Source organism: Ornithodoros turicata, unplaced genomic scaffold (genome assembly GCF_037126465.1).
Source record: "Ornithodoros turicata isolate Travis unplaced genomic scaffold, ASM3712646v1 Chromosome14, whole genome shotgun sequence".
Taxonomy (NCBI): domain Eukaryota; kingdom Metazoa; phylum Arthropoda; class Arachnida; order Ixodida; family Argasidae; genus Ornithodoros; species Ornithodoros turicata.
Window position 1 is genome coordinate 3,561,802 of NW_026999314.1, and position 22,223 is coordinate 3,584,024.

A 22,223-nucleotide genomic window follows, 5' to 3' on the forward strand; every position below is an offset into this window, starting at 1 on the left:
TGTTCAAGTGTGTAATTGGTGTAAGATGTTAAAGAATATTGCTTGGCGCTCTATAGCCTTGGTAGCTTTTGCGCCAATAAACCCTAATTATCATCATCATCATCATGTTAAAGAATATTATTGGGGCAAACGAGCGGAACAACACTCGTAATGCCGTCGCAAAGATCTAAAGTGTAATAATACACTGTGCGCTAAAGATCCAATAAGACCACAGAGAAGATCTAGCAACACCACCGAGAAGATCAAAGAAGGTGTATTTGCTACAGGAAGTTCAAGAGGGAATATTTGCTACAAAAGAATACTAGTGCAGCAACGAGCACAACAAACGCTCGGACTGCTGACGCAAGATCTGAAGTGTATTAATACACTATGCGTTGAAAATTTAGCAAAACCCATGAAGATCTAGCAACACCAATAAGAAGATCAAAGGAAGGTGTATTTGCCAGAGGATGTTAAGAAAGAGTATTTGCTACAAGATGTTCAGAATATTGACAAAGCAAACGAGCACAACAAACGCTCGGACTGCTGACGCAAGATCTTAAAGTGTAATAATACACTATGCGTTAAAGATCTAGCAAAACCCGTAAGAAGATCTGGCAACACCACAAGAAGATTGAGCAAAACCCACATAGAACCGATAGCTCTCCCAGTCATACCTTACGTACAAAGCGGCTCAGGCAGATCAAACTGCCCACCAGGGCCCTGGCCGCCAACCATGAGACATCAGACCTCGAGAGCCCAAGTTCTTCACACAGCTTTCGCATGGATTGACAAACCAGACCCCTGGCTCCAAGGACCGCCCCGACCGCCCTGAATGCTCTGCCTGGAAAAAGCTGAGCCAGACAAGCATACTTTTCAGATTTCTCCCTTGCCTTCTTCTCAAGATTGGCCATCGAAGAGTCCCACGCAATTGCCACATCCACCACGACTACCTCATGCCCCCCTATCTAGTAGAAGGTCTGGCTTGAGCCGAGCGCCACCAACAGTGAAGACTTTCTCCGCAGAAACAGTGGTATTCGGAGAATACTTAGTGACAAGTCTTTGTAACTGTTTTGCATTAAAGTTGTGGCGCTCGACTCTGGGGCCATGCACTCGCTCGCAGTACTGGAGGATGTGGCAAGGCGTCTCTTCGGCTTCATGGCAGTGATGACAGAGCCTGGCGGCGGGGTCATCGGCGTGCTTATTAAAAAGAGATCTCGTTGGGAAAACATCTGCCCTGAGCCGCAAGGCCTTGATTTTGTCGCCTTCTTTAATAAACTAGCAGTCTGGGTGCAGCCATCGGTTCCCGAGGAGATCCTTCTCGAAAGCAAACAGATCCTTCTTCACGTAACTACTTCTCTTGTCACCGAACCATTTCCTTCTGCCTTCATTCAGGGCCAGTTGCAGCTCCTTCCCGTGCACTATACCGTCTGGAACACCCAGCACTGTGGACAGTCGCGAGGCGTAGCCTCCGAGCACCTCGTTAAAGATTTCATCGACAAACACGTTGCCGAGGCGCCGCAGTCTACCCAAAGACTTCAACTGGACTGCTGGAGCTGTCAACAGTACTGGCAGAAGCCCCATACCACCACTCCTGTAAGGCAGCCAGAGCAGGACGTTAGGAAAAGACCCTGGAAGATGTGCTGTTTTCTTAACAAAGGACCTGTGCCACTTATCGACTTTTTGAGACTGAGAAAGAACAGCCAGGGAGTTGGATAGGAGGTATAACTGGCGTGATACTACTAGTTCTTTGTAGCATTTTATTCTCTGAAGAGGCTTTAACGACGCCTCCATCAACAACCGGGCAACAGAGTCACTGTATCTGTCCTCCAGTAGAGGACCCTTACTGACAGACAAGGAAACCCCGAGATACTTCACAACACCTCCTCTTCCCAAAGCATCCACCCGTGCTCCTGCAATTTCCACAGGTGGTGCACCGTAGTCGAACCAGCCGGTTTCGCTGTTCCATCGCAAGGCGAAATACTGTGTTTTCCGACGATTTAACATGAGACCAACTGACGTCATGTACGCTTCCACCATCTGCAACAGTCGTGTTAGGGCAGAATGGTTCTCGGAAAACACCAGCAAATCGTCAGCGAAGGCCATGGAGGCAGCCGAGGCCGCTCCAGCGTGATATCCAAACTCGGACTCGTTCAATTGGGCAAGAAGAGGGTCTAACACACAGTTGAAAAGAAAGGGTGACAAGGGGTCTCCTTGCTTTATACCTTGCCGTACAGCGACTCTGGCGCCGTCTGTTCTGCCGTTCAAGTGAAATGCGGTGGTATTGCCAGTATACAGTTCCTTGACCAACTCCTGGAATAGTCGTGGCACGTCCTTGCCCCCAAGGGCTGAAAAGATGGAATTGTGACTCAAGGAATCAAAAGCTTTCCTAACGTCCAAGCTCGCCACATATAGGGGCTTATGTGTTCTTTTGGAGTGCAACATGATGCCCTGAAGAAGCAGAAGATTGGAGCTCGTGCTCCGGTCACTCTCAAACCCACTTTGCAAATCGTGAAAACGATTTTCAGCCGAAAGGCGGGACAATAAGATCTTGGAAAACAACCTAAGGACCAAGGGTGAGATCGTAATAGGCCTGAAATCGGAAGCCGATTCAGGCCTTGGCACCTTAGGGATAAAGATGGCTCTGGAATGCTCAGGTGGAACGACCACGAATTTCATGAAATTATCAAGTACAGCAGCGAGGACAACCACGGGAACCCGCATCAACAGCTCAACAGTCACTACGTCTTAACCGGGAGAAGTACCGTTCTTAAAAGACCTCAAAGCCTCCCCCACTTCTGAGTCGGCAACAGGGCCGCAATACGCTTTAACCTTATTTCTAGACGAAGGCACAGAGACACTGGTTTTGGAAGGAGAAGAGAAGAGTGGGTCATAAGTGGAGTGAACATCAGCCAAAGTGACAGGGGAACTCACCCCCTCAGCTTGCAACTGGTGGACAAGGACCTTCGGTCCCATCCTGTAAAGACGCTGATGTTCACGAAATTTCTCTCTTCTTCTCGCTGCCTTCGTACTAGGCAGGGCTGTTTTAGTTGGCATGGTGCGTTGGTGTTTTGGTTGGGGAAAGGCATTGAAAGCTCGGTAGATTCTCTCCAGGTAAGTGTATTGCAGTGGTCCAGACAGAACCCTTTCAGCAAGGTCCCGCGGCAGTCCCGCCCTCTCAAGATCCTCCACACTGAGCTCAGTGACTTCGCCTTCTCACCTCATACTACTCTCAGACACACGCTGCTCTTGATTCAAAGATTCCTGCATTTCCTTGTAACGTGCTGACCGTGCAGCCGCCAGAATTTGTTTGTACTTTTGAAGATGACGTATACCCCTGATACTCATAAGTGAGCGGGTGGGGTAACGTTTGGACAGTTCAAGATTAACCGGCGTCGGGAACTTGGCGCCCCCATCGCCCGGCAGCAGCCGCAGTAGCCCCCCCCCTGCATTCACGGTTGGGTCGCCGCAGGAGGGAGACCCCCACGTATAGCTGTGCGTGGCTTTCCCGTGTCTGTGGAAAGGAGGATCCTGGCGGTTGAGTGGACCCGGAGGTTGTTTAGGACCCTTCGGGGCCCCTCCGGGAAAGCAACACACCGCTTTGGCCCCTGCTTCCCATAGACGGGTGATCCTGGAAGGCCCGGCCAGGACTATTCAGCTAGTCGCCATCCCCCTTTTCATTGCTTTCTCTTTCTCTACTTCTTCAACCCCTCTCTTTCCTTTTTCACCTTCTTTGGCGGCAAGGGTCAACCTTGGGCAGTACTTCTTCCTTTAGAAAACTGCACTCGGGTATAGTGCAGAGGCAGTGTTAACGTGTGGGACACGTTCCCTCGTTGGGCTCTATGGTGGGTGACACACTTCTGCACCGAATCACTTCCTCCACTTTATGGATAGCACTCACTCAAAAAACCCTGATCGGCGCCACAAAAGGCACCGCACCGAAGTTCAAACGTTGCAGTTCTTCAACTCCACTGCAGAACCATGGTTCCCGAAGATTCTCATCCTTCAGGCTGAGGATCAGTCAAAAGCACTAGCTAGTATATCTCCGTTCCTCGTTGCTAAAACTCTTGAACAAGTCATTGGTAAAGCATACAATGCAAAAAAATTGAGAACTGGTGACATCCACATTGAGGTACAGAACCGGCAACAGAGCTCAGCACTGTTGTCGCTAAAGCAAATTGGTGATATTCCAGTCTTAGTGACTGCGCACCGCTCAACACAGTCAGAGGTGTTATCTCTTGTGAGGAGCTACTGCGGTGCTCCGAGACAGAGATCGAGGAGGGTTTAAAAGACCAAGGGGTGATCAGTGCCAAACGAATATCCATCCGCAGGGACAACAAGGAAATACCTACCAGGCACGTCATATTATCTTTCCAGTTGCACACACTCCACACAGAAATAAAGGCTGGGTATGTAAACTGTCACGTCCGGCCTTACATACCCAACCCACGTCGATGTTTCAAGTGCCAGAGATTTGGCCACCATTCCCAAGTGTGCCGTGGACGCCTGATATGCCCCAAGTGCGCAGGTGACGGCAATGACCATACTCCAGAGTCATGTAAGAACACTTTCCGTTGTGTCAACTGCGAAGGCAACCACCCATCCTATTCAAGAAGCTGCCCACGTTTTAGCGATGAAAAAGAAATCTTGAAAATTAAGACTGTACAGCAGCTCACCTACAAAGCAGCGAAAACGCAACTGGAGTTTCAGAAAAAAGGATCTTTCTCTGAAGCGGTGCGCCGGGGAGTGGCATCGCTCAGAGTATCCGTGGGGACCCAAACTTCTGGGCCTCCACTCCACACTCCCCAAACACAAGAAAAGTCTGCGGAGAGTTCGCCTCCGCCGGCTCCCGCCACAATCTCTACGGAGGTTGATGGTGCGTTTTCAGTTTGGGATGGGCTCACTGGAAGCTCATCCCAGACTGCCGCACACTCAATGGAGATTGACGACGATGACTGCATGTCGCAGAAATCGTCGTCAAGTCTTCCAAGTACTCTAGACCAGAGAGCTCCTTCTCAAGGGAAGGAGGAAAGAGAAAAGCACGGAGGTCGCGGTAGAGGCAAGTCGAAGGAGAAACAGAGGCTTCCCCCGCCAAGCGTCATACCCCCTTAACACACAATGTGCAGAATCCCTTTGCTCTTTTTTATTTCCATTCTAATTATGGGACAGGTTTTCCTTCAGTGGAACTGTCGAGGCCTCTACAGCAACATTGGTGATGTACACGATCTTTTTGAAAAGTACACAGCCGTCTGTTTCTGCCTACAAGAGACATACCTACACGAAGAAAACCTAAACCCTTTCCGCCGACATAATATTTTCAGGAAGGACCGCACAGACAGCGCACGTGCATCTGGTGGTGTCGCTGTAGTCCTTCCACAGTGCATACCTGCAAAACATTTTCCACTCGTTCCAGACTTGGAGGCAGTAGCAGTCGAAGTATGCCTCGACAGGACTTTCACGGTTTGTTCACTGTACCTGCCCCCATCAATGGTAATAGAGCAAAGAGATTTCGAAGACTTATGCAATCAACTCCCCCAGCCGTTTATGATTTTAGGCGACCTGAATGCCCACAATCCTTTGTGGGGAAGTTCAAAACTAGATGCACGGTGGAAAATGTTGGAGAGGGTCCTCCTTTCGGGGTCACTCTGTCTTCTGAATACTGGGCTACCTACATATGTGAACTCTTCAACACAAAATTTTTCTTGCATAGACATTTCACTATGCAGCCCATCCATTTTCCAGTTTCTTGACTGGACAGTCGAACAGAATCCCCGAGGTAGCGACCATTTTCCGCTCATTATTAAATTTCGTGGTCACACTAACAACATAAGAACACGTCCACCACGGTGGAAATTACAAGAGGCAAATTGGGAAATATTTGAAAGAGAAGCCAGTTTCCCATCTTATGCTTTTCAGGGTTTAAATGTTGAGGAGGCAAATAAGTTGATCACTCATACAATTATAAATGCCGCTGAACAGTCCATTCCACAAACATCTGGCCGACTTCCCAAGCGCTCCAAGCCTTGGTGGACGAGCGATTGTGGAAGCACACGCAAAGAACAAAACCGGGCGTGGGGTGTCTTTCGACGGCACCCCACTACAACAAACCTAATTGCTTTCAGGAGAGCTAGAGCAAAAGCACGTTGGACGCGAAAGCAAGCAAAGAAAGAATCTTGGAGAAACTTCGTATCATCCTTAAATGCTACAACTCCATCAAAAATAATATGGGACAGACTAAAGAAAATAAAGGGCGACTATACAAGCTTCTGTGTACCATTGTTAGAAATAAATGGTACAGTGTGTCAAAGTATGGAGGAGCAGGCCAATGCCCTCGTGGAACATTTCCAACAAGTGTCAAGTTCATCGCATTACAGCAGATATTTCCTAAAAATTAAATCATCTGCTGAAAGGCAAGCAATTGACAGTGAGTCAGATGAGAAGTGTGGTTACAACTCACCTTTTTCAATGGCGGAGCTACAAAGGGCTCTGTCATCCCCTAAAAACTCGGCACCTGGACCTGATCGCATAGTGTACTCCATGCTTAAACATCTGTCTTTAACTTCATTAAAGTCTCTCCTGGATTTCTTTAATTTTATCTGGCGAGAAGGTGTTCTCCCTTCTGGCTGGAAGGAGGCAACCATAGTTCCACTGCTGAAGCCAGGGAAAGATCCCTCGCACCCATGCGGTTACCGACCCATAGCGCTCACAAGTTGTCTGGGGAAGACCTTTGAGCGCATGGTCAATAACCGTCTTATGTATTTTCTAGAAGAAAATAATTGTTTAGATAAATATCAGTGTGGCTTTAGAGCTGCGTGCTCAACAGTCGACCAACTTTTGCGTTTGAAGACTACCATTAGAGAAGCCTTCGTCAGGAAACAGCACTGTATGTCTGTTTTCTTCGATCTAGAGAAGGCATACGATACAGCATGGCGATACGGTATCCTTCGAGACTTGCATGCACTTGGTATACGTGGCAGAATGTTCCAATGTATTACCAATTTCCTACAGGGGAGAACTTTCAGGGTACAGGTTGGGACAACACTATCTCGTCCATTCATCCAGGAAAATGGTGTCCCGCAGGGGTCCGTACTTAGCGTGACCCTTTTCATCGTAAAAATGAACTCTATAGCAAGTGTTATCCCTACAACAATCAAGTATTCATTGTACATCGACGATGTTCAGATTTCTTATTGCTCCTCTAACCTATCGGTGTGCGAACGTCAGCTACAGCTAACAATAAATAAGCTGGTTAGATGGTCTCAGGAAAATGGCTTCAAATTCTCTCCCGACAAGACAGTTTGTGTTCGTTTCTCGAAGGTTCGGGGAATGTTCCCAGAGCCCACCCTTTCTATGTGCAACCAAAGTATAAGCGTGAAACCTGAACACAAATTCCTCGGTCTTATTTTCGACGAAAAACTGTCTTTTCGGCTCACCTGAAAACTCTCAAGAAAAAATGCATTAAGTCTTTGAACATTTTAAAGGTACTCTCACACCGATCATGGGGCGCAGATCGCGATACATTACACCGGATCTATGTCTCCACTGTCCTTTCAAAACTTGATTACGGTTGTGTGGTGTATGGGTCAGCACGGCCTTCTACTCTGAAAATGTTGGACCCTGTACATCACCTGGGACTGCGTCTGGTACTTGGAGCATTCCGGACCTCGCCAGTCGAGAGTCTTTACGTAGAAGCCAATGAGTGGTCTCTCGAAAGACGGCGGTTCTACCTGAGTACGTCGTATGCATTAAGGATTAGAGGTTACCCACAAAACCCGGCGATCCCTGCTATAAGAGAGACACAATATAAACAACTCTTTTTGAACAGACCTTCAGCGGTATTGCCATTTAGTATGCGCATGTCGCAGGAAATTGAGCACTATGGCTTTTCAGAATATAACTCATGGATCCTTGAGTGAAGCAAAAAAATCTCACCATGGCAACCTTATCCAAAATCTGATAAACCACTGGCCAGATTCGACAAACGTGATACGCCAAGCATTGTATTGAAACAGGAATTCGAGCACCTAAAGAGAACCTTTGGCAGCCATATTGAATTCTACACTGATGGATCAAAAACAAATACCAGGGTTTCATGTGCTATGGTTACTGGAATAGTTACACGTTCACACCGTCTAAAGAGCACCATGTCTATTTTTACTGCTGAACTGTATGGAATAATTTTAGCCCTCAACTACATCCTACCAAATCACATAAGATCCTCAGTAATATACACAGATTCTCTCAGTGCTCTGCAGGCTATTTGTAACATACACCCCACTAAACACCTGGTAGTTGCTCGTGCAAGGAGCCTGGCAAGCACTATAGCTAATAGGGCCTATAAGCTACTCTTCTGCTGGGGACCCAGTCATGTTGGGATACCTGGCAATGAGCGAGCTGATCATGCTGCTACGGCTGCGCTAACAAGTGACATAACCCCTTTCGAAATTCCATATCAAGACCTGAAACTATGTCTAAAAAGATGCATTAATAACGACTGGCAGACATCTTGGGACCAGCAAACCAATAATAAATTACACAGTATCAAGCCCTATGTAGGCTCCAGTTCACCTAGTATGTCCAGTCGACTATATGAAGTGCTATCCTCTCGCCTTCGTTTGGGACACACATACTTGACGCATGGGTATCTTCTTCGAGGAGAAGACCCACCGGAATGCAACCACTGTGGGGAACAGCTTTCAATCATTCACATCCTCATCACGTGTCCAGCACACCAACATCTTCGTCAACATCATTTTGCTCCTTTTTATAGAACCTTCTTGCCCCTCCACCCAATGCTTCTGCTGGGTGATGACAGCTTTGTTCCTTTTGAAAACGTGTATAGTTTTTTTTAAATATACTGGGTTTTTAAAGCATCTGTGATTTTAAATACTAATGCACAGTTACTCACATTTTAGTCCTACACACGTACGTTTTAACTAACTAGTCTTCAGTGGTATTTGGCGCATTATGGCCTTTGTAGCTGATGCGCCAATAAAACCCGAATCAAATCAAAAGTTCAAGATTAATGAAAAGATGTTTTCCCAAATCTAGCTCAAGCACAGCAAGTAGATGCATTTCTGCCTTGGTCCAACGACCATAAGACATAGCAGGCCGCCCTGGCTCCGCCGCATCTGGGACGGCCACCACCGCCCCGTGCGGACCCGGCTCATCAACTTCGCAGTCCCCAGAACCGCCAGAATGTAAAGACTGTGAGTATTGAGGCTCGATGTTACCTCTCTGCCACTCGATCGGTTCAGAGACCAATCCACGAGCTGTTCGGCAAACAGACGAGGGGGGCAATACCTCTGTCCGCCAGCAATTGAGCCAACTGTGACTCGCTCGTTGCCATAGGTGTGTCAGGCTCGTCAGCCACTACCGCAAGGGAAGGACCGACTTCCGGCACAGCCGGACTTAGAGTAACCTGCCCCGAAACACTCGATGCCTCCCCGAGGGGAGAACACCTCTCGTCGCTTGATGGTGGAGCCGGCTTCGCCGGACTTAAGACACTTTGCTCCCTGATACTGCCACCCCCATCAGGAGAGCACGGAAGAACTTTTGGACTGGGACTGGGGACTACAGCCGTCGACTCGCAAGACCCACCAGACGCGGCGCAAGCCGCCCCGGACGCACCGGAGCCAGAGCGGTCTGCCTGAGATCTCGACTTTCTTTTGCACTTAGTATGGTGCGATGAGATGGTTTTGCTTGAATTGGATGTTTTATTCAAGCAAACACCACACTTCCATATGAGCCTTGTATTGTGTGTAACAAGGTAGTGGCTCTCAAGTTTTGGTCGTGACGACACAGGAAGGTGGCACAGGTGACATGACAGACTGACTTGTGGTGGATAGACGGTAACCCATTCGTGGGTCGCCATCCTCAAATAAAAGACAAACGCTCACACTCAACGGAGCAGGTGTAGGTCCCCTGTGCTATGAACAGGGAGACCCAGAAGAAAAGAAGACTTGGTTTTCACCTGCGCCAGGCCAAAAGGCCTGCGCTCCCCACTTGGCCGGCTATGCAAAGAGCAGAGCCGTTACCACCCGGCACCACGAGGAGGTGGGGGAGCACTTGTGACACACCGTACAGAACACTTCGCAAAACACAGAAAAGAAGCAGCGAAAAATGTGTGCCACGCCGGGCCGAAAGAACACAATATATTCCCCCGCCGTTACACCATACTTTTTGAATTTTCTCTTGAGATGCAGGATCCGAATGTGGAGAAAAGCTTCGAATGAGTAGAATGGCGTTTAGTATTTGGCTAAAACAATCATGTCCCAAGGGGATGGGTAAAAAGTCGTCAAGGTTAAGCGAATGCCTTGAGGCCCGGCCCGCAAGCAGGCCAGCGATGTTATGCCATTGGGCCCCAACGGTCTCCTCTTACCAAGACTTGAAGAAGAAACCAAAGAAACTAAAGTGTTTAAAAGAGTCGACGAGTTAAAACCAGACGCTAAAAATCACGCAGGAAACACGAGGAAGCATCAAATTAAAAGTTAAACAGCCCTATTGAAGCGCGACAGGCAAATCAAGCTTCCCACGAGCGTTTTGGCAGCAAGCCATGCAGAATCGCTCTTAGAGAGGCCAAGGGAGAGTAGAGTACGGCGTGTGCTGGCGCAGGTACCCCCACGAGCTCCGAAACAGAGACAGGCGACTCGAACATTCTTGTCAGGGAAGGAGGCCGATAAAATGGAGTACTTTGCCTCCTTCCCGGTGTTAAAGACTTCAAGAGCCGCAGGGTTAGGGTCCCACGCCACCGCTACGTCGAGGATAGTGACATTGTCATCCTTGGCAATGACAATGTCGGGCTTGAGTCGGGTTCCATCGATTGCCGTATAGACCTTCTCCCGCTGGACGGTGATGGCAGGGTCGTACTTCTGTGCGAGGCGGACTACTTGCTTGCAGATAAAATTATGCCTCTCATTCCGAGGAAAATGGACCCGGCCGCATTCTTGCAAGATATGGTATGCCGTTTCTTGTTTATCTTTGCAAAACCTGCACAAAGTCGCGGCCGGGTCGAGAGACTGCTTGTTCGACAGGGCTCTAGTCGGCCACAAGTTCGTCCTAAGTCTAAGGGCACGAATCCTGTCACCACCGGCCAGGAAGCGACAATCGGGGTATAGCTATGTGTTCCCGAGGGGTTCGTGCAGGTGGGAAAACAGCCCTTGGTTCTCGTATCACTGCATGGCTTTCCGAGTCCAGCGTTTATGGGCTTCCTGTAGTGCCGCCGACAAATCCATCTGGCTAGTAATGCCCACCGGGACATCCAACGTTGCTGAAAGCTTGCAGACCTGGTCTTGGAGTGCCTCCCCAAGCACGGCGTCGACGAAAGGGTCAGCCAGTCTTGCGAGCCGGGCGAGAGCCTTCAACTGACAAGCCGCCGCTGTCCATTCAAGTTGCAACGTCCCAAGGCCACCCTCCCTGGCCGGTAGGTGGACGTGCAGAAAGAACACAATATATTCCCCCGCTGTTACACCATACTTTTTGAATTTTCTCTTGAGATGCAGGATCCGAATGTGGAGAAAAGCTTCGAATGAGTAGAATGGCGTTTATTTGGCTAAAACAGTGAATTTCCCCCCAAAAAATGGGTAAAAAGGTGTCGGTTCAAGTGGGATGTGTTGGGGGTCAGCCCATGGTTAAGACCAGGACTAGGCGATGGATTGCCCAAATGGCCCCCAACATTCCCACTTGGTAAAACCGTTAAAATAAACAGTAGAACCAAGCGGTTAAAATACTATAAAAGGGGAACAACCCATAAAACTCTTAAGCCGACAAAGGATACCCGCAGAGCCGGTAGGTCAGGACAAACCATTAAACAGAACTGTTAAACCGATTAAGTACGATAAGGCTACCAATGAGGACACGCGATGACAGCCATGCGAGATCGCTGCGAGAGAGACCCAAACTCATTAATGTGGCGCGTGTAGAGGCACATGTTCCGCCCCTAGCCCCGAAGCAGAGACCCCTAACTAAGACTGACTTATCAGGAAAGGTTCCCGCCAAGCATAGCTATTTTTGTTCTTTAGCTCTGTTGATATCCTCCAGTGAACTCGGTGAAGCGTCCCAGGCGACGGCCACATCAAGTATAGTCACCGAGTCACCTTCGGAGATCACTATGTCGGGTTTCAACCTAACCCCGGTTGTGGTGGTGAACACCTTCTCCTGGGTAACTGACACGCCGGGGTTGTACTTTTGAATGAGGCGTACTATCCGATTCTCTACGAAATTGTGCCTCTGTACTCGCGGTAGGTGTACTCTCTCACAGCCTTGCAAGATGTGGAATGCTGTTTCCTCACGTCCAGGACAGAACTGGCACTCCCTAGATTTAGGGTCCTCCGCGTGCTTATTAGTGAGTGCTCTTGTTGGATACAAATTAGTTCTTAGCCGGAGGGCTTTAATTCTGTCCCCGTCTTTTAATAAGGCGCTATCATGGTAAAGCCACGTGTTACCTACAGGTTCCCTCCTGTGAGCGAATAGGGAGCGGTTGTTATAAGATGCTATCGAATGGGACACGTAAGCTTTCTTTGCTGACTGTAACGCAGCCGCGAGCTCCGTCTGAGATGTTATGCCTGATGGGACTCCCAGGAAGGATGAAAGGCGCCTCTCGTGATCCGATAGCGTAGCCAAAATGGCGTCCACGAAAGGAAATCGGCCATCCTGGCGAGGGCCTTGAGTTGCATGGTAGCAGCTGTCCATTGAAGATGTAGGAGTCCAAGTCCTCCCTCCCGAGCTGGTAAGTGGATGTGGGCTGTTGGAAAGGAGTGGGGTAGGTGCAGGATTTGCTTGATAACAATCCGCAATGACTTCTCCCTCTTTCCCGCCTCGCCCAAGACCGCAAGGGAATTGGCAAGGATATACAGGTATCGTGGGGGTTACGAGGGTATTGATGCACCGTACCCTTTGAAATGGCTTGAGTGAGGCGTGCCTGATGATTCTCTGTGTCTTCTCGGACAGTTCGTCCTCCGCCTGGGGCCCCCTGTTTGGGTATATACTGAGCCCTAAGTATCTGGTTGGAACATTCTTCAGGCGAGGATGAATCATTGTATCACCTAAGGGCAATGGTGGGATCTCGTAGTTAAACCATTTCTTCCTTCCGTCATATCGCCACCCCAGATATTGAGTTTTGGAGGGGTTAAGTGTCAGACCAGTTGATTTTAGAAACTCCTCAGTACTGAGGACGAGGGTCTTCAACCCCTCAAAGCTCTCGGAGAACAATACTATGTCATCGGCAAAAGCAAGTGCCGAGGCATGGGCTTGATCTACTGTCACTCCTAGTCCTGATGAATTCAATTTGTGCAGGAGGCGATCCAGGACGATGTTAAATAACAGCGGGGATAAGGGATCCCCCTGTTTAATCCCTCGGCGTACCGGCACTCTTTTGCCGTCCGACTTCCCGTCGAGATGGAAGGTGGTCGAACATCCCGTATACAGGTGCTCGATGAACTCCACATAGTGTTCCGGGAATCCTCGTTGCCGCAGGGCATTAAAGATGGACTCATGCGCCAGCGAATCAAACGCTTTCTTCAAATCAAGGCTTGCGATGAATAGACTCTTCTTCTTCTTTTTCATGATTTTCATTGTAGCTTGTAACAGAAGGAGGTTTGTGCTGGTGCTTCTGTCAGTCTGGAAGCCCCCTTGCAGGGGGTGAAATTGGGTACCCAGAGACAGCCTTCCGAGAATCACCTTTGAGAGAAGCCTCGTAAGCATAGGAGTGACCGTGATGGGCCGTAGATCCCCAGCCGAACTAGGAGAGGCTTTCTTCGGTATGAAGACTGTTCTCGATATCTTGAGGTCTTCTGGTATCTTCTTGTAGTGCCAGAAATTGTTGAGGATGTGGGTAAGTATGGTGGTCGGGAGTCGTTGGAGGTCACTCGCACGGATACCATCTGGACCGGGAGAGGATTTCGCATTCATGCTTCCAAGAGATGCCTCTACCTCTTCAGCTGAAAACGGCATGATGGGATATGTTCCCGTCTGAGCAGGAACACCGTAAGGAATTGGTGAGCGCTCCAGCGGTTCATTCGAAGAAAATATAGGGTCATATGTTGTGTGGACGTCTTCCAGTGAGATGGCGTCGCCGCCCAGCTCGCTCTCGAGCATGATGTGTTGTGCCAAGACCTTAGGGCCTTTGCGGTAGAGGTGCTGATGTTGTGCAAACCGCTCTTGCTTTCTTGCCCTTTTGGAGCTCCGCCTCGACTGGAATTGTCTTCGAGATCTCTGTTTCTTGCCCGTAGGCCGGGTTGAATTGACGCCAAAATGCCTGTATATTGCCTTCAGATCTTCCATATCAAGAGGGGCCAGCGTCAAATTGTGACCCAAAGCGGGATCAAAGATTCCCTCTCCTGCCAAGTCCGCTTGAACCTCTTTGAGGCACAATGCAGTTCGTTGTTGCGGGGCCATGGGTTGGCTTGCAGGCCGTGCTCTTGTCTGCTGAGTTGCTTCCTCCTCTTAGACCCTACGAAGGGTGTTTCGATAGCGCTCCTGATGTCGCATCATTCTTATCGACATTAAAGATCGTGAGGTGAAGGTCTTAGCCAATTCTTGATTAATGTATGGGTGGCCTTTTATCTGGAGCTCGGCCCTAGCAATCGTTTCATACTTTTTTTTAAGTTTTCTCTTGAGATGCAGGATCCGAATGTGGAGAAAAGCTTCGAATGAGTAGAATGGCGTTTATTTGGCTATAACTCTTCTTTCCCCAAATGGGGTGTATCGTCAGGCTCTGAGGCCATTTGGTTAGCCCTGCTGGGACGACAGGGGACGGCGGTGTTGAGCCTTCTAACCTGTTCTTAATCCGCTCATCATGCCGTGAGTCGGATTGAGTCGGGGAGGGTAAGTTACATCGGCATCCGTCTCAGAACCCAACACCAAAGTGCATCTGGAAGCCCCTGCAGTAGGGGTAGCAAACCGTATCGCAGAGCTTGTATCGGTAGCGTAGTCTTGGTGTTTCGCCAGGGTTCCCTCGGGCTATACCTTTTTGAAGAAACGCCTTAAGCAGATCAGGCTGCCGACTAGGACCTTTGCTGCCAGCCAACCGATATCATTCTTGGTAAATGGAAAAGAACATAATATATTCTTGGAACATTAATAAATTTAAGAACATTAATAAATACTTGGAAAGAACATAATATATTCCCCCGCCGTTACACCATACTTTTTGAATTTTCTCTTGAGATGCAGGATCCGAATGTGGAGAAAAGCTTCGAATGAGTAGAATGGCGTTTATTTGGCTAAAACACACTATGTCCCCACTAGTGGGGTAAAAAATAAGGGGAAGGCAATCAAAAGTGGGTGTCCTTGGGCCCAGACCACGGTGAAACCGAAGCCAGTCTAACGACCACAGGGCCCAAGGCAGCCACTTTTATAAAAGCGATAAAAGTGGAAATTCCCAAGAGGGCTAAAACACAAGACCAACTAAGGTGGAAATCAATTGCCTAAAAATATGCTCTGTGCTCAATAAAACAATCTTACACCATGCGATTGAAGCGACTTAGACAAATCAGGCTTCCAACCCGTACCTTTGACGCCAACCAAGCTACATCCCGTCTAGTTAGTCCCAGATCTCTTAGTGCTCTACGGGTTCCCGCACAGGTCCCACCCCGTGCCCCAAAACAGAGGCCGTGGACCGAAAAGTGACTGTCAGGGAAGGACTGGGAGAGACAGGAATACTTTTCCACCTTTGCCCTGTTGATGTCGGAGAGGGTTGTCGAACTGGCGTCCCAGGCGATGGCTGTATCAGAAAGAACATAATATATTCCCCCGCCGTTACACCATACTTTTTGAATTTTCTCTTGAGATGCAGGATCCGAATGTGGAGAAAAGCTTCGAATGAGTAGAATGGCGTTTATTTGGCTAAAACACGAAATTTCCCCCCGAAAGGGGTTAAAAATATAGGGGACGGCAACCGAAAGTGGATGGCCTTGGACCCAGGCCTCAACCGAAGTCAAGGTCAGCCTTCCGGCCAGAGGATCCAAGGCAGCCACTTTCATAAAAACAAATAAAAGTGGAAAAAGCCCAGAACGTTTAAAACTACCACAAAGATGGTACTGGTCGCACAACTAAAACCCATCTGTGCTCCATAAAAACTCAACCTTTTACTTCAGACCATACGGTTGAAACGGGTGAGACAAATGAGGCTACCCACTAGAACTTTGGCAGCCAGCCATGATACGTCTCCGCTCGTAAGGCCGAGGTCGCGGAGGGCCCTGCGTGTGCCAGCACACGTACCCCCTCTTGCCCCAAAAGCAAGGCCATATGCGCAGAAACGTTTGTCAGGGTACGTTGCAGCCAGGCAAGAATACTTCGCGGCCTTGGCCCTATTCATATCAGATAGCGTGGCCGGGCTGGCATCCCAAGCAATCGCTATGTCCAGCACGACCACCTCATCTCCTTTGGTGTAGATCAGATCGGGCTTAAAGGGACTATGAAATTTCCCGAACCCCCATACTTTTTTTCGATGGAAACTGTTCTTCCCGCAGAGAAACTAATTTGCCACAAATTTTTCCGGACGAAATCGCTCCACTCTGCGAGGAGCGCGCGCTGGAAATGTCTCTTCCGCGTTCCTCCTCTCCCGCGCATATTTCCCTGCCGATGGTGTAACTGTACGGACCGCTCTTCGGTTCCCCGTTACGTCACCGGTGTTGCACAATGGCAAGTAATGCCACTGCCGAAATCTGCCGATCGCGCGAAAGCTGCTGTCATGGAGATTTCCACTCCCGATGAACGCATACGCGGGATCCTACGGCGCATGCTCCTGGCGGGTTCCTCGGCTCGGCAACACGTCACGATGACGTGTTGCTGAGCCGGCCGTGGTCGCGTCAAGTTACCCGTTGTGTCTCCGCTCGGTAGCTCGTCACGGCGCGGCGCCAGTTGTCCTCCCTTCGCCGCTCCGTTTAAATTCGCTCCCGAGAAATCCGCTCGCGCGACGAAAGTAAAATTTCGGTTCTAGACTCAGAAAAATGTCTCCTTTCGAACGAAACGAAGAAAAAAATCGTTTCATAGTCCCTTTAAGCCTGATACCCGAGGTCGATGTCAATAATTTTTCTTCTTCTACAATCGCCTCTGGGTCGTGCTGTCGAAGGAGTCTAGTGATTTGCTTGGCTATAAAGTTGTGCCTAGCCACACGAGGGAGGTGAACCTTTTCACATTGTTGTAATATGTGAAAGGTCGTTTCATGTCCACAATGTCTGCAGCTGCGCATCTTAGGGCCACGTGCATGTTTATTCGATAGTGCCCGAGTTGGAAACAAATTTGTACGCAGCCGGAGCGCCTTAATGCGATCTCCGTCTTTTAGCAGCTTTGAGTCACGTGCGAGCCAGGTGTTGCCCGCGGGTTCCTTCACATGGGAAAACAGTCCTTTGTTATTATATGCCGCTTGCCTTTTCTTCCAAAATTCCTTTTTGAGGCAAAAGATCGCATCGTTGACCTCATATCTGTCAGTTATCCCCACCGGGATGCCCAAATGCGAAGCCAGGCGCTGGAGATTTTCCCTAAGGCCGTTAGCCAAAATAGTGTCGATAAAAGGGTCTCCCAGCCGAGTCATTCGCGCCATGGCCTTATATTGAACTGCAGCGGCCGTCCACTCTATGCATGCCACGCCGAGTCCGCCCTCTCGGTTTGAAAGATGAAGGTGGATGCTAGGAAATGAGTGTGGAAGGTGAAGAATGGACTTGACTGCGTTTCTCACTGCTTTATCCTTCTTTGTAGCCTGGGAGAGCAACCCGAGAATGTTAGCTGCTTGATAAAGAAATCTTGGGACTACTAGCTGCTTAATGCATTTAAGTTTCTGAAAAGGTTTCAATCTAGCCGATGTAATAAGGGCGATCATCCTTTCAGCCGTTTCATCATCAATTCTACTTGGCCGATTAACATAGAGTTTGAGGCCAAGGTAGGAGATCGGCGTGTCTCTTCCCCGAGGCAAGATTGTTCTGCCGCCAATGTCCAAAGGTGGAATACTGTAGTCGAACCATTTCGACACCCCGTTGTATCGCCACTCGAAATATTGGGTTTTGGTCGGATTCAGGACGAGGCCGACGTCGCTCAGATGTCTCTCAGTCATCCTTAACAAGGATTTGAGGCCCTCCAGGCTGGAAGATATGAGTAGGATGTCATCCGCAAACGCCATCGCTGCTGCATGTTGTTGGTCCATTTCCACACCGAGGCCGGACGTATTGGCCACCTGGAGCAGGGGATCCAAGACTGTGTTAAAGAGAAACGGCGAGAGGGGGTCTCCTTGCTTAATGCCTCGATTTACAGGCACCTCCCTCTCGCCCGTCTCTCCATTCCAGAAGTACGTCGTAGCACATTTCTTGAAAAGATCTTGGATAATTTCTCCGTAGCTTTCTGGAATGTCCCTGCCCCTTATGGCCGCTCCGATGGCCTCGTGGGAAACGCAGTCGAAGGCTTTACGTACATCCAAACTCACCCCATAAAAGCTCTTCTTCCTTTTCTTACAAATTTTCATTAAAGCCTGGAGGGTCAACAAGTTGTTACTCGTCGCCCTATCGTCCTGAAATCCGCCTTGAAGAGGGTGGAAGGTGTTATCGACAGAGAGCCTTCTTAGGAGTATTCGGGAATACAACCTAAGGAGCATTGGCGTCATGGTTATGGGGCGGACCTCAGCAGCAGACTGAGGCCGATTCCTTTTAGGGATAAACACAGTTTTTGACTTCTTAAGTTCCTCTGGGATATGCCGGTGGATGAAAAAGTTGTTGCAGACATGAAGCAAGACTGTCGCTGGCACGGCTTTTAGGTTGTCTAAAGTGACTCCATCTGGGCCCGGCGCTGACTTCCTGTCCATTGCTTTTAGCGCAGAGACGATTCCCTCAATCTCCAACGGCCCCTCATCGGCCGGGGTCTTGGTCTCGGACGACAGTCTGGATGGGCATGCCGCTGATGGTCCCGAAAGTAAGGGGTCATAGTAGGCATGTATATCGTCCAATGTGATGGAAGTTTCGCCATTATCGTTCTCTGCCATTAGCTGGTGGAGTAGGACTCTAGGCCCCAACCTGTATAACCTTTGATGCTCTCGATACCTTGCTTTCTTGCGTTCACGCCTGTTGGTTGGCACTTGAGCCTGGGTTGGATCTTTATGCCGCCCTCTTCTAGGCCTCCTAGACTGTAAGTCCACACCGTAGTGTCTGCAGATCGCTTGAAGGTCATTCATAGACATAGGGCCATTGATGATCCGATGAACCAAAGAGGTGTTAGACAGCCCAGCTTCCAGAAAGTCTTGTAAAATTGCACTACGTGTTGAAGTACCCTCTTCTTGTAGCGATGCGGCCTTCGGGGCAGGCACCCCCTCCGCCGCCGCGACCGCGGCCCCAGCCAAGCCCGACGCCTCCTCCTCACCCACGGACGCCCCGCCGTCGCCCACAGCCGCCACCAAACCCGAGGCTGTCGAAGATTGCAAATGAGCTAACAAGCTCGCCTCATGCCCATTGTCGTCGTGAATATTAGAGTTGTCCGCAGACAAACCTCGTGGGCCAGGTTGTCTGAAAGATCGATAGCCTGGGGGGGGGGGGGACTTAGTCCATCCGCCGCTAGCAAAGAAGCCAGCTGAGAAATCTCACTACATTCATCGTCACGTGAGATCACCTGGTACCCACTGGGCGTTGACTGGGTAATAGTGGCATCATGGCCGTAGGCTTCATCGATAGTGTCTGTAAGGCGGGATCGGTCCATGGGGTCGGCGGCGACGCCGGGCACGCCCGGAGCCCCGCTCCCGAGGGCAGCGACAGCGCCAGCCCCGTCCCCCGCAAGGGCTTTTTCATATGTGGGATCCACAACTCTCTCTGGGACTCGTTCACTGAGTCCACTTGGCTCACTTAGAGAAATGGCCTTCGGGTTGAAAAAAGTGCGTCCTGCATCTTCATGAGTGTCTGCCAGACTCCCATTCATCGCAGCTTCATCCGCATTCTCGTGTATTGCGGCGGTCTCCACAGCTTTGCAAGTCAAGGCCATGTTTAAAGCAATCGTTTGAGTCGAGGACTGTGACTGCTTAGCATGTGACGGCCCAGGAGCCGACATGAGCGCGGCAGCAGGATTCCTTAAAGCCGCCTCGAGAATCCCCTTGTAACGTGCTTGGTGGCGTTGCATACGTATTGCCATCAATGTCCTGGTGGGGAACAGCTTGGCTAGCTCCTGGTTTATAAAAGGATGGCCGATAACCTTCACCTCTAGATTGGCAAGTGCTCGTAACTCAGAGTCTGTCCAGCGGCCATGCGATATAGCTTCTTGTTGTCGTTCAGTGGAACCACCGGCTGCAGATGGTAGTGGAGCCGAGGCAGGCATATTCTCAGTGTCATTGGACTTCGTCCCTGCAGTCGCTAGATCTTGGGTAGCAGCAGAGTGACGTCGGCCACACTTTGTGACGTGGGAGGATATCGATCGCACGAGATCAAAAACCCGCTCGTGACATTTGGAGCATTTCCACTTGACTTGTACGTCGTGGACCTCAGCGTAATGTTGTTGCAACTTGGCTCGTGAAGACGAAGAGGCTCCACAGTCTTCGCAGACAAGGTCAGGGGGGGGGGGGGATAAATAATCACTTTGTCGTTCATCCCGAAAATTTGGAGCACAGGATGGAAAGGGGAAGGGAGAGAGGTATGAGCCAGGCAGTGGACCTAGCTCTTAAAGGTTGAATAAACAGAACTTTCCTCTCTCACGGGTCTGAGACCCTGCGGCGGACCACTTAGCCGGAAGCCAGAAAAATCTGGCTCCCGCCCAGGGGGCGCGACGAGGACGCGGGTCCGCCTGGTTGCCAAGGCAAAAGCACAGTCAAAAAGAGTCGACAGATCGCACTAGGGTTAAACCACTAGTTAGCTGCACAGCACGCAAACGCAAACAGACAGCAGGGGGAACCTTAAGAACATAATATATTCCCGAAACAACCGAAAGAACATAATATATTCCCCCACCGTTACACTATACTTTTTGAATTTTCTCTTGAGATGCAGGATCCGAATGTGGAGAAAAGCTTCGAATGAGTAGAATGGCGTTTATTTGGCTAAAACATACATGTACCCGCAAGCGGGTTAAAGCCAAGTCAGGGATCTGCAGCCTCACCGCGCCGAGCGCAGTGAGCTAGTCGGCCTTAGACCCAGACTTGGGGTAAGACCGTTAAGAAGAACATATTAAGGATACAGGTAAGAACTTGCCCAACAGGAGGCTAAAAAGAGTGGAGCGTTGCAAGCCTCAATTAAAAACCAAAACACAAAACAGGGGTCCCGATCAACTCTAGCAAAACCACGGGAACTCCTCTCCACTTCCCTATGGCAAAATCAAAGGGGAAAGCCAGCAAGGTAGTATTTGCTACTTGAATAAGAGTTAAAGAATGCTCAAGGGTTGCATTTGCTACATAGTGTTCAAAGAAGGTGCAAGTAATAAAGGTGTATTTGTTGAATGGTGCTCAAAGAAGGTGTATTTGCTACCAGATGTTCAAGAGTGCCTAATTGGTGCAAGATGTTCAAGACTAAGAATGGGGCATACGAGCAAAACAAGGCGCTCGCAATGCCTACGCAGAGATCTCAAGTGTAATAATACACTGTGCGTTAAAGATCCAATAAGACCAAAAGAAGATCTAGCAGCACCACCAAGAAGATCAAAAGAAGGTGTATTTGCTACAGGATGTTCAAGAAGGTATATTGCCACAGAAGTTTATGAATATTCATGGAGCAACCGAGCACAAAAAGCTCTCGGACTGCTACCGCAAGATCTTAAAGTGTATTAATACACTAAGCGTTGAAGATCTGGCAAAACCAAGAAGAAGATCTAGCAACACCACTGATCAAAAGAAGGTGTATTTGCCACAAGATGTTTAAGAAGGTGCATTTGCTACAAGATGTTCAAGAATACTAATAAGCCAACGAGCACAACAAACGCTCGGACTACTGACGCAAGATCTTAAAGTGTATTAATACAGTATGCGTTAAAGATCTAGCAAAACCCATAAGAAATTTTTTGGCAACACCATAAGAAGATCAACAACACCCCACAGGAACGATGGCTGCCACAGTCTTACCTTACGTACAAACCGGCTCAGGCAGATCAAACTACCCACCAGGGCCCTGGCCGCCAACCACGCCACCTCAGATCTCGAAAGCCCAAACTCCTCACATAGCTTTCGCATGGATTGACAGACCAGACCCCTGGCTCCAAGGACCGCCCCGACTGCTCTGAATTGTCTGCCTGGAAAAAGCTGCGCCAAACAGGCATACTTTTCAGATTTTTCTCTTGCCTTCTTTTCAAGATTG